Source organism: Physeter macrocephalus, chromosome 16 (assembly GCF_002837175.3).
Source record: "Physeter macrocephalus isolate SW-GA chromosome 16, ASM283717v5, whole genome shotgun sequence".
NCBI lineage: Eukaryota > Metazoa > Chordata > Mammalia > Artiodactyla > Physeteridae > Physeter > Physeter macrocephalus.
The window spans coordinates 56,250,323-56,262,012 of NC_041229.1; positions in this window are offsets into that span (position 1 = coordinate 56,250,323).

Here is an 11,690-nt window from a genome sequence, read left to right on the forward strand (position 1 = left end):
CATCGGTACTCCATAATTTTGTTCCTCCAAGAATATTATATAAATAGAAGCATACAGCATATAACCTTTGGGATTGGCTTTATTTTTTTAATTACTTACTTACTTAATTTATTTGGCTGCCTTGGGTCTTAGTTGCAGTGAGTGGGCTCTTCGTTGTGGCATGCAAGCTCAGTTGCTCTGTGGCATGTGGGATGTTAGTTCCCCGACCAGGGATAGAACCCACGTCCCCTGCACTGGAGGGTGGATTCTTAACCACTGGACCACCAGGGAAGTCCCGGGATTGCCTTTTATAACACAGCATAATTCCCTTGAAATCCACCCAAGCTGTTGCATATATCAATAATTCATTCCTTTTTATTGCTATGTAGTATTCCATGGTGTGGATATACCGTTGTTTGTTTAACCAGTCACCTATTGATGAACATTTATTTCCATTTCTTGACTATTATGAATCACCTTTATGAATATTTATGTACAGGTTTTCTGTGAAACACAAGTTTTCATTTCTCTGGGATAAATGCTGAAGGGTGTGATTGCTGGGGCATGTGGTAAGTACATTGTTTATAGTCTTATAAAAAACTGTCTAACTGTTTTCCAGAATGGCTGTTCCCTTTTGCATTCCCACCAGCAATGCACAAGTGATCCAGTTTCTCTAGATACTTGTCAGTACTTGGTATCATCACTATTTTTCATTTTAGCTGTTCTGAGAGGTGTGTGGTGGTATCTCGTGGTTTTAATCTGCATTTTACTGATGGCTAATGAAGTTGAACATTGTTTCACATTTATTTGCCATCTGTATATCTTCTTCAGTGCACTGTCTGTTTTTGTTTCTTTTTTTGCCCATTTTCTACTTGGGGTGTCTGTTCTTGATCAGTTGAGATTTGAGAGTTCTTTATATATTCTTGATACAAGTCTTTTGTCAGATATGTGGTGTCCAACTATTTTCTCCCAATCTACATCTTGTCTTTTCATCCTCTTTAGGGGGTCTTTCATGGAGCAAAAATTAAAATTCTGATGAGGTCTAAATTATCAATTTTTTATTTTATGGATTGTGCTTTTGATATCAAGTCAAAAATCTTTTGGGCTAGCCCTTGGTCTTGAAGATTTTCTCTTGTTTTTTTTCCTGAAACTTATATAAGTTTATGTTTTACATTTAGGTCTGTGATCCAATTAGGATCCAATTAGATCCTAATTTGAGTTAATTTGTATAAAGTGTGAAATTTGGATTAATGGTTGGTTTTTTGGTTTGTTTTTGGTTTTGCCTATGCACAGCTTAATTTTTAGAGTGGCCAATATTCTATCCTTAGACATATCATAAGTTACTTAAATAGCCACCTTATTATGAATCTTTAGGGTGTTTTCAATATTTTTGCTGTTATCAGTAGATGATGAATATCCTTGTAGCTAAATTTTATACTTTTCCATGATTGTTTTCTAAGAAGAGTGTTTTAGAAGTGGAATTACTACGGCAATTTTTAGGGCATTGGGTAAGTACTGCCAAGTTGCTCTTCAGGCAATTCTCAAGGCACACCTGCGAACCCACACAGGTGAGAAACCTTACCACTGTGACTGGGACGGCTGAGGGTGGAAATCTGCCCGCTCAGATGCACTAACCAGGCACTACGGCAAACACACCGGGCACCGCCCCTTCCAGTGCCAGAAGTGCGACAGGGCATTTTTGAGGTCGGACCACCTCGCCTTACACATGAAGAGGCACTTTTAAATCCCAAAACAGGGGATATGACCCACACTGCCAGACGAGAATTCAGTATTTTTTACCTTTCACACTGTCTTCCCGGTGAGGGGAGGAGCCCAGCTGTAAAGCACTACAATCATGGTCAAGTTTCCAACGAGTCAACTTGTGAATGGATAATCAGGAGACATGAGGAAACCAAATGCCAAAGAACAGATGGGGTCTGTGACTGGATCTTCTATCATTCCAATTCTAAATCCAACTTGAATATATATTCCTGGACTTACAAAACGCCAAGGGGGTGACTGGAAGTTTTGGATATCAGGATATAAATTAGACCTGGGAGTTGGGGAGAGGGAAGACCAAAATCCCTTGAATTGTTTCAATGCAATATAAGTATAAAGATCACCTTATATTCTCTTTGCCTTTTAAAAGCCATTATTATGATCTTAGAAGAAATTCAGGTACAAAAAATGTGTTTTAATAGCCTAAACGATGGTGCTTGGTGAGTCTTGGTTCTAAAGGTACCAAATGAGGCCAAAGTTCTCAAACTGCTGCATACTTTGACAAGGAAAATTTATTTTTGTCTTCCGATCTACATTTATGACCTAACTCAGGTAAATACACCTGGTTTACTTTAACCTTTTTATGCAGTCTGTTATGCACTGTGGTTTCACATGTGCAATAATTTGTACAGTGGTTTATTCCCAAGTATGCCTTAAGCAGAACAATTGTTTTTTTCTACATCATTCCTTGCCTTAATAAATATGTAATGTAAATCTAAGCAAACTTCTATTTTGTATGTTTGTAAACTACAAAGTAAAAAAAAAGAACATTTTGTGGAGTTTGTATTTTGCATATTCAAGGTGAGAATTAAGTTTTAAATAAACCTATAATATTTTATCTGAAAAAAAAATGCTTCATCATCAAGGAGATTCATAGAAAGGATATGGAAGCAGTTACAACAGTTCCACACCAAGATGATGGCTATGTGAGGATTCCAGCCCATACTGACCTAAAACAAGGAGCTTTCCTGTCCCCGGGGCCCCTAGATCAGGCATCCAGAGATTTTTACTCCCTGACAGGCAGGGTCGATGCCCATACTTAGCCTTGAAGCAGTTATAGAAGACAGACCATAGCCCTTCTGTTTCCCGTAAGAATATGGAAGTAAAATCTCTGAAGGGGGAATGAAACAGGAGGGAAGGGGGCAGGGTACAACCTCTGAAAGAATGACATAGACCTAGGACATGACATAAACTGATTAGAACCAAATGGGTCCAAGATGGCGGACAAGTCAACTTCCACTAGACCCTGAGCCTCAGTATATGCTCACTGTAACACATCAGCAAGCTAAATGACACACCCACAGGCACCATGACAGTTCCAAGGCCAGGACCATAAGGATCAAAAAGTGGGTGGTAGCCCAATTTCTGGAAATCCCTGCCCCTTCACAAAATAGCTGGAATACCCCTCCCACTCATTAGCCTATGAAATTACCCACCCCTATAAAAACTGGCAACCCCATACCAGCCCAATTTCTGGAAATCCCTGCCCCTTCACAAAATAGCTGGAATACCCCTCCCACTCATTAGCCTATGAAATTACCCACCCCTATAAAAACTGACAACCCCATACCCTGGTGCCTTTCTCACCTTCTGAGATGGCCCACACTCTGCCTGTGGAGTGTGTTTCTCTTTAAATAAATCCACTTCTTACCTATCACTTGGACTCTTACTGAATTCTTTTTTTTTTAATTAATTAATTAATTTATGCTTGCATTGGGTCTTCGTTGCTGCGTACGGGCTTCTCTCTAGGCTCCAAGGCATGTGGGATCTTCCCGGACCAGGGATCGAACCCAAGACCCCTGCATCGTCAGGTGGATTCCTAACCACTGCACCACCAGGTAAGCCCCTCTTGCTGAATTCTTTCTGCGATGGGACATCAAGAAGCTGAGCTTCATTAAGTCCTAAAACCAGGTGTGTGATCTCAGTTGGAAGACCGCGGGTTTTGGCCGGGTTGGAGTCCTGGCTGCGTGGGTTAGAGTCCCAATCTGAGGTGCACAGTTTCAGGACCACTGGCCTGCAGGACCCAGAGTCCCTTCTAAAGTCCCCACCAAGCCGATCTTGGCTTCTGTAAGGAAAGAGCCAAGGAGGCTGGCACTCTGGGATTCTCTGTTTCTGATTCTGTGAGGTTAGTATCCATAGTTTACTTCTGGGCTCCAGAATCAGACAGACTTACTTTTAAAATCTATATACTCTGTCATTTACCTGCTGTGTGACCTTGGGCAAATTATTTAACCTCTTTGAGCCTCAGTGTTCTCAACTGTCAAACATCTTTTTGTATAGTGAGAATGAAATAAGTCAATATATAAGCATTAACCATTTGTTGAATTGGAAAAAAAACCCACCTGAATACGTTAGTTTTAAAATTCTGTAAAACACAAAGACTGGAAGTTATTTCATCAGAGGGGACGATGTGAAAGCAATGGAGTCCTTGGTGACTGCCGAAAACCACTGCTGGTTCTGGCTCCTGCTTCTCTGAGTTTGCTCTGGGCTCTGTCCTTACGCGACGTCCCCACCCCCACCCTCAGGCCTGGGCTAGAGCGTCAACTCCAGGAATCGAGGGGGAAGAACTGCGCAGAGAAAGGAAAGGGGAGTGTCCCAGGCAGCGCCCTCTGGTGGCCGGTCTGAAACCTGCACTCAGCCCGGAGCTTGGCCTGCAGCTCCGTTCTTGCGGCGCGGGGCGGCGCCCCTGGTTCGCCCATCCGTCAGATGGGAACTCACGTTCCAGTCCCGCCTATGTAGCCACTTGCCACCTTGTATAGCAGTCGAAGACTGAGGAGCCGCGGGGGCCAGGGCTGGGTTTGCTCCACCTCTGGGTGAACTGTGGCCAGGCTTAATATTGTGTGGGAGCGGACCCTGAGCTCTGAGGCCTGGGGCTCACCCCATGGGCTGCCCTAATCTTTTGAGCCACTCTCTCAGCATCCTGTTGCCTTTGTCCCAGAGTTTTATTATTCCTGTCATCTCTCACCCCCATCTCCTAGAGAATGGGCTTCCCACCAGATGATTTAGCTCCCTGCCAGGACTAAGCAAGCTGTTTGGGCAGGTCTATCAAGTAATTATATTCATTCTCCTTTTTTTTTTTTTTTTTTTTCTGAACCAGAATCACTCTGCGGAGGAGTGGGAAGAGGACAGAATCTGGAATAGGGCTTTTGAGTGCAAGTCCCAGGTTCTGCCACCCACTCTCTGGGCATCATTTTCCCCATCTGTGAAATGGGTTAGTGATCGGCCCTGCCCTGCTTTCCTCACGATAAGGTTGTGATGAGTACATAAGGTATGGGTGTGAGATGTAAGATCTGTGTAAACTTTAAAGTGTTGCCCAGACCTGAAGATGCAGTAGAATCATCTGGATTTGTTTGTTTTCAAAATCTGAAAACTACCATCACATGTGCACACACACACACACAGATAAACACACACACACAAAATAGTGGAAGTTGGAAACTTATGTAATATTGAAGTAAAATTCTGGTACATTTGATAAAAACAAGATTTCTGGGCCTTTCTGGTGCTTGGTGAAGGTTTGTGTTTCATGCCACAGAGCAAGCAATGTGGAGCTGGCCACGAGCTAGGTTTCTGCAGTCTCGTTCATAGGGGTTCCCAGACCCTCAGTTAGAAGGAGCCTCCCGATCTCCGACTCATCTTTCAGCTGCGGAAGCATGCTCTGGGAGGTGGGACTTGCCCTTCTATAGCCAGTGGGGCTGCTGTTGGGGTGGGTGAGGTGGGGCACAGATTTAGACACAGCGTGCAAGTCAGAGCAGAGGTGGGACCCTGCCAAGGAACTGGAGAGGAAGAGTTGGACCCTCACAGGGGACTCTGGCCCCTTCAGGCCTGTTAGTGCACACACCTGCCTCCTGAGGGGTACGGGAGGAGGCAGGGGAGGGAGGGTCCTGTTGTGCAACTGGAAGTCTCAAGAGCTGGTTTCTTGCTGAGCTTGCTGTGCAGCCTTAGGAAAGTCCCTTAACCTCTCTGGGTCTCCATTTAACCGTCAATAAAATGGATGTATTTTATTTTTTGGATGTGTATTGATAACCAACTATGTGCCAGGCAACAGCCTGGGTGCTAGGGACCCTTTGAAGAGCAAATGTAGGCACAGTTCTTGCCCTCAGTGTAAAGTGGAAGCTGGAAAAATAAACAGAAAATAAACGTGATGAGTGTCACTCTGGAGGGAAGACGAGGTATTGGGTGAGCACAGAGGAGGTGCATCTAACCTTGCCTGGAGTAGGATGGGGAAGGTGGTCAGGAGAGGCTTCCCAGAGGAGGTGGCAGGAACACTGAGGCAGGAAGGATAAGTGGGAGGTAATCAGGCTGGTGGGTGTGAGGACAGGCGAGCATTCACTGACTCCTCACCTACTCCTTCGAGCGTCACCTTCCTTTAGAACATATTAGCAAAGGGAAGTTCTGTGTAGTCACTCCCGAGGGGTCTGCTCCAAACCTAAGACACACTCCCTTCAAACGCCCATCCTGTTCCCCACCCCCATGTGTCTGCACAGCTGTCGGATGGGGCCAGCCAGGGAAATTACAGTGTTTGTGTCTGTGTGTGTGGAGATTATTTTTAAAGCTTGAGCTAAGTATGACTTTTTCCACAGTCTGCGGGAAGTACTAAAAAGCTACACCTTCCCCAGGGTCCCCTGTGTTCCAGACTGGCTTCCCTCTCCCCTGCTCTCCTCTGACTGCTCTCATCTGCCCCCACCCAGTGCCTGGCCTCCCACCAGCCTCAGTTCGCTGCTTGTAAGTCCCTGGGTCTGGAGGAAAGGCCCTGAGGGAAGGAGAAAGCCCCTAGCAGGACAGTTGGTCTAGGTCTTTACTCTCCAGGTTCCCAGCTGGGGCTGTGGAGAGACAAGGGGAGTCCCGGCGTGAGAGGTGTGTCTGTCTGGGGACCTGCAAATCATTTGTCTGGGCTGAGAGGAGAGTGAGAGGCTGAGGGGAGACAGGCCAAGCCTGCTGGGTGGCCGTGAGACAAAAGTATAACAAGAGATGAGCTCATGTGCAGGGTGGCACCTCATAAACTTTAAAATACCGGGCACATGTGTTTCCTTTCAACTGTGCTTCTCTGCTTGGTCCCTTCAGACTGACCATCCTCAAGGAGGCTCTGGCTGTCTGGCTTTGTCATTTGGCATCTTTGCATCTTCAGCTGCTCATGTTCCATGACTAGGTTAGCAGTTCTTTCACCAGGAAAGCCAGAGGGGGTGGAGGAGGGGCGACAGGGCTGGGGAAACCCAGCCTGTGACTTGGTTGTTTTGGTTATCTACTGCTGTGTAAGAAACCACTCCCACGTATAATGGGTCAGCACAGCAATCATTTTATTTGCTCACTATTCTGCAGTCAGGACTGGGATCAGCTGGTTGGTTCTTCTGCTACTTTTGTTGCAGTCACTTATGTGTGTAAAGGGCTGGATGGGGTTTGCTATCTGCTGGGATACTGGATGGCTTAGCTTTTCTCTCTGTATATGGCCTTAGGGCTTCTCCACATGGTCTCACCAGACTCTGTACATGGCAGCTGTGGATTCCCAAGATTGCAAAAGGGAAAGCTGCCAGAATTTAAGACTTAGGTCTGGAACTGACCCAGAGCCACTTCTATTCATTCAATTGATTAAAGCAAATCACAGGCCCAGCCCAGATTCAAGAAGATGGTTCTACACAGGGTGATAATACCAGATGTGGTTCGTTGGGGGTTACCAATATAACAGGATATCACATTGGTTGGTAGAGAAGGCAGCATATGTAAAACACCTTATCCTTCAACTACCTTCTTTATGTCTCACAATCTTGCCTCTAGGAGCATAATGTTAAGCAACTGTCCTATCAACATATCACCTTAAAATCACTTTTTTAAAGTCTTTTTTTCATTTTTATTTTATTATTTATTTATTTATTTTTGGCTATGTTGGGTCTTCGTTGCTGCATGCGGGCTTTCTCTAGTTGCAGCGAGCGGGGGCTACTCTTCACTGCGGTGCACGAGCTTCTCATTGCAGTGGCTTCTCTTGTTGTGGAGCATGGGCTCTAGGCACACGGGCTTCAGTAGTTGTGGCTTGCAGGCTCAGTAGTTGTGGCGCATGGGCTTAGTTGCTCCGTGGCATGTGGGATCTTCCTGGACCAGGGATCAAACCTGTGTCCCCTGCGTTGGCAGGCGGATTTTTAACCACTGCGCCACCAGAAAAGTCCCCAAGTCAGCTTTTAGAGTACATCACATCTGGGCCCCTGCCTATCTAGCAAGGACATCAGACAACAATCACAGCTAAAGCCAAAGAGTAATGGTAGAATTTCAGACAGAGAGTGAGGCTGTCTGGGAGAGTGAGAAGAGTAGCAAGTTTTCCCTGCATCTCAAATTGCAGCAGGTCAGCCATTCCATCTTTGACTGCCAGGTCTGGGGAGGATGGTTATGCGGATGTTTCCTCAGCACTGAGTGTTGGGAGGAAGTTGTGTGGTGAGGCCATTTTGAAATGTTCTGGTGCAGAGGGTAGAACCTCATTGCAGTCAAATTCCTAAGTATAACAGCTTCTATGAGATCACCTGCTGAGAGCTGATGGCCACCAAAGAAACCCTGTCTGAGAATGTTTTGAGTCACAGCATGCTTATAAGCTTGACAAAAGAAAGAATTTTCAAAAAAAGAAAAAAAAAAGTAAGGTTGACCCTTGAACAACACATGTTTGAACTGCATGGGTCCACTTATATGCAGATTTCTTTCACTAAATGCATACTACATGATCCACAGTTGGTTGAAACCACAGATGCGGAACCATGGATATGGAAGGCTGGCTGTAAAGTTATACTAGGATCTTCGACTGCTTGGTGGGTTGGCTTCCCTAACTCCTGAGTTGTTCAAGAGTCAATTGTATTTCATATTATTTATTATATGGCACTTATTATATGCCAGGCACAATTCTAAATGTTCTATGTACATTGACTTTCCCACAACAACCCTTTGAGGTGGCTACTACATCCATTATACAGATGTGGAAACTGAGGGTCAGAGAGAAGCTGAGGGACTTCTTTGGTGATTCACTGGTAAAGAATCCGCCTTCCAATGCAGGGAATGCGGGTTTGATCCCTGGTGGGGGAACTAAGATCCCACGTGCCGCGGGGAAACTAAGCCCGTGCGCCACAACTACTGAGCCTGCACGCCACAACTAGAGAGAAGCCCATGCACCGCAATGAAGGGCCTGCACGCCACAATGAAGATCCCACATGCTGTGACAAAGACCTGATGCAGCCAGAAAAAAAAAGAGAGAGAGAGAGAGAGAGAGAGAGAGGCTGAGTGGCTTAGCTGGAAGTAGCAGAGCTGCCCTTGAGCCAGGCAGCCTCCCTTTGAAGCCTGTGCCTTACCCACTGGCTCTTCTGCCTGAAGGAGCCCTTGCATCAGTGTCTTAACGTTATTAGAGAACCTAGCTTTTTTCAGCCCAGTGTAGGGCTTTTTGTCCTTTGCCAGAGCAGGAGGGCCGACGTCTCGAATTATCACTCAAATTTGGAAAAGTTGCTTCCTTTAAGAATCAACTAATTAGAACATTTTTCTTGTCTTGACACTTCTGTTCTCAAAGCAGTTTCTCTTTTTCTGTCTTTCTGTATCATTCCTGTATTTAATAATTATATATACATGTTACATGTACATATGTGTATATGTCAAGAAACATAAATGTATGCTTGTGTTCCTAATTTGGAATATTTTGACTAATGGGTATGCCAAATAAAATAATAAATAGCTTTTGGAATTAAACAGTAAACACAGGAAGACTTTCCCACCCAGCTCAACAAACACAATAATCCCCATAAATACAACCACTGGGAGTTAAATAAATAAAAGAGAAGAATAAACACAGGGCATGTAATTTAACTAGATGGCTATTTGCTGTTGCCAGATGTTAAGTCTGGACCAACATTAGGTAGTGACACGAAGAGCAATGATCATTGCAATGAACTACCTGCAAGCACTGGCATTGGTGTGTGTTGGGCAGTAGTGGACACTGCCACCACTGGACATTTTCCCTTTGTGGATATCAGCCATTTGTGAGGGCTGTCATTGATGGACATTAAGTACTGATAAATATTAGGTATCAGTGGACATTTGCTCCTTGGTCAAATTAGCCCACACAGACCATTGAGCATCAGTGGGCAAGCCCTGTTAGCCTACGATGACCTCTAGTGTCTTGGTGGACATTAGGTACGAGTAGAGGTAGGCCTCTGCCCCCCACATGCCTGGCAGTCTTGTCCAGAGAAACATCCTATGAGCTGGTTTGGAGGCAGTTGGTAGGTGTTAGTATCTCCATTGCCATCTGCCCTCTCTCTCCAAGAGGGCAACCCTTTGGCCCCTTGGCCATGACAATTTGGGGAAATCAGGGGGTGGTATGATAACACCATGGAGGGAAATTACTGGATTTGAAAGAGTCTAATCAGCTCCCTGAGCTACAGAGGGTTTGGGTTTCATACAAATCCATACAGATGCTCTTTTGCCATATTGACCAACACAGGGCATTTGCCTCTTCCTTCTCTGTAACGGTACGATTAAAGCACAGCAGGGCTGGCTTCATGGGCGGTGGGACCTTAGAAGGGTCCCATGCTTGGTTTAAGTCTCTGCTCTTGCCATCTTGAAATGCTTAATAATTTTGAACAAAAGACCCCACATTTTCATTTTACCCTAGGTTCCGCCAATTATATAGCCAGATCTGAAGCACAGAATCCTGGCCATGTGGCCATGTCACCTGCCATGTGACCTTGGGCTGCTCCTCTCTGGGCCTCCATCTTCCCATCTGTGAAATGGGGCCAGGAGGGGAAGGATTTTATCTTTGGCTTTTCATGCTCTAGGATCTAGAATCCATGGTCTGATTGGAGATACTTAGAGCTGTGTAACTCCACCCCCCACCCCTTTTTTTTTCCAACAGAAAAATAAATGGAGTCCTAGTGCTTTTGGTTTCTTAGAGCACCTCTGCCCTCTCTGACACATGTGATCTGCACAGCTGGCCCAGTCACTGAGGTAGGACATTCAGGAATGAGAGACTTGCCATATGACAGATGAAGCCAGGCACAGGCTGCTTTCCTCAGCTGTACGGTGACAATAACATCCAGGGCAGTTGTGGAGAGGAAATGATAGCATGTACACCAAGTCCAAGGACATGTGCCCAGTAAACGGCAACGGAATTATTAATGAAGTGCAGTGAAATGTTTGTGACCCAACCTGTGCTGTGATGGCAAACTGTACTCAGATGTTTCCCCATCTCTAAAACTCAACTGACAAGTATGTTGAAGGCCTATTCCGTGTTAGGTACACAGGGCAAAGATCCTGCAAACTACACTATTGTTCCTCAATTCTACCATCCTAAAGCTTTACAAAATCCTTCAGTTCTGCATCCGTTATCAAAATATGAGTCTAAGACTACACGTTTCTGTAATCTAATTCATAATTCAGTGGTTGCATGAGGGAGGAAACAAGCGTTTCTGGAATGTCTATTTTGTGCCAGGCACTGTACTTGATTCTTTACAAATGTTACTTCCTTCATACAGTCCTGTGCAGGGAGGTATTTTCATCCCCTTTTCCAGGCTTAGAGAAGTAAAGTGACTTGGCCAAAGTCACACAACCGGCTCGTGATGGACCAGGATTTTAACTCTTTTCTGGGAACTCCAAAATGGAATCTTTGCACTAACCTCTGTAATTCTGTAAGATTCCATGACCTCATTCTCGGTCCCGGGATTCCAGGAAGGCGGAGGGTGGCCGGATGAAGGCGGTCGGCGAGGGGAAAGAGGGGCTGGCTCCGCAAACTGCGCAGGTCCACTTTGGCCTCCAGAGGCCCTGGGCTCCGCGACCTCTCGGATCTGGGGTGTCTGGCCACGCGTGAGCACGAGGTGGCGCTGCGGGCTGAGAGCCTCCGGAGGGGCCGCGAGCCGGCTGCCCCGCGGGGCTTCTGCTTTCCCTACAGCACGCAGGGGCTGGGGGTGTACAAGGTGATG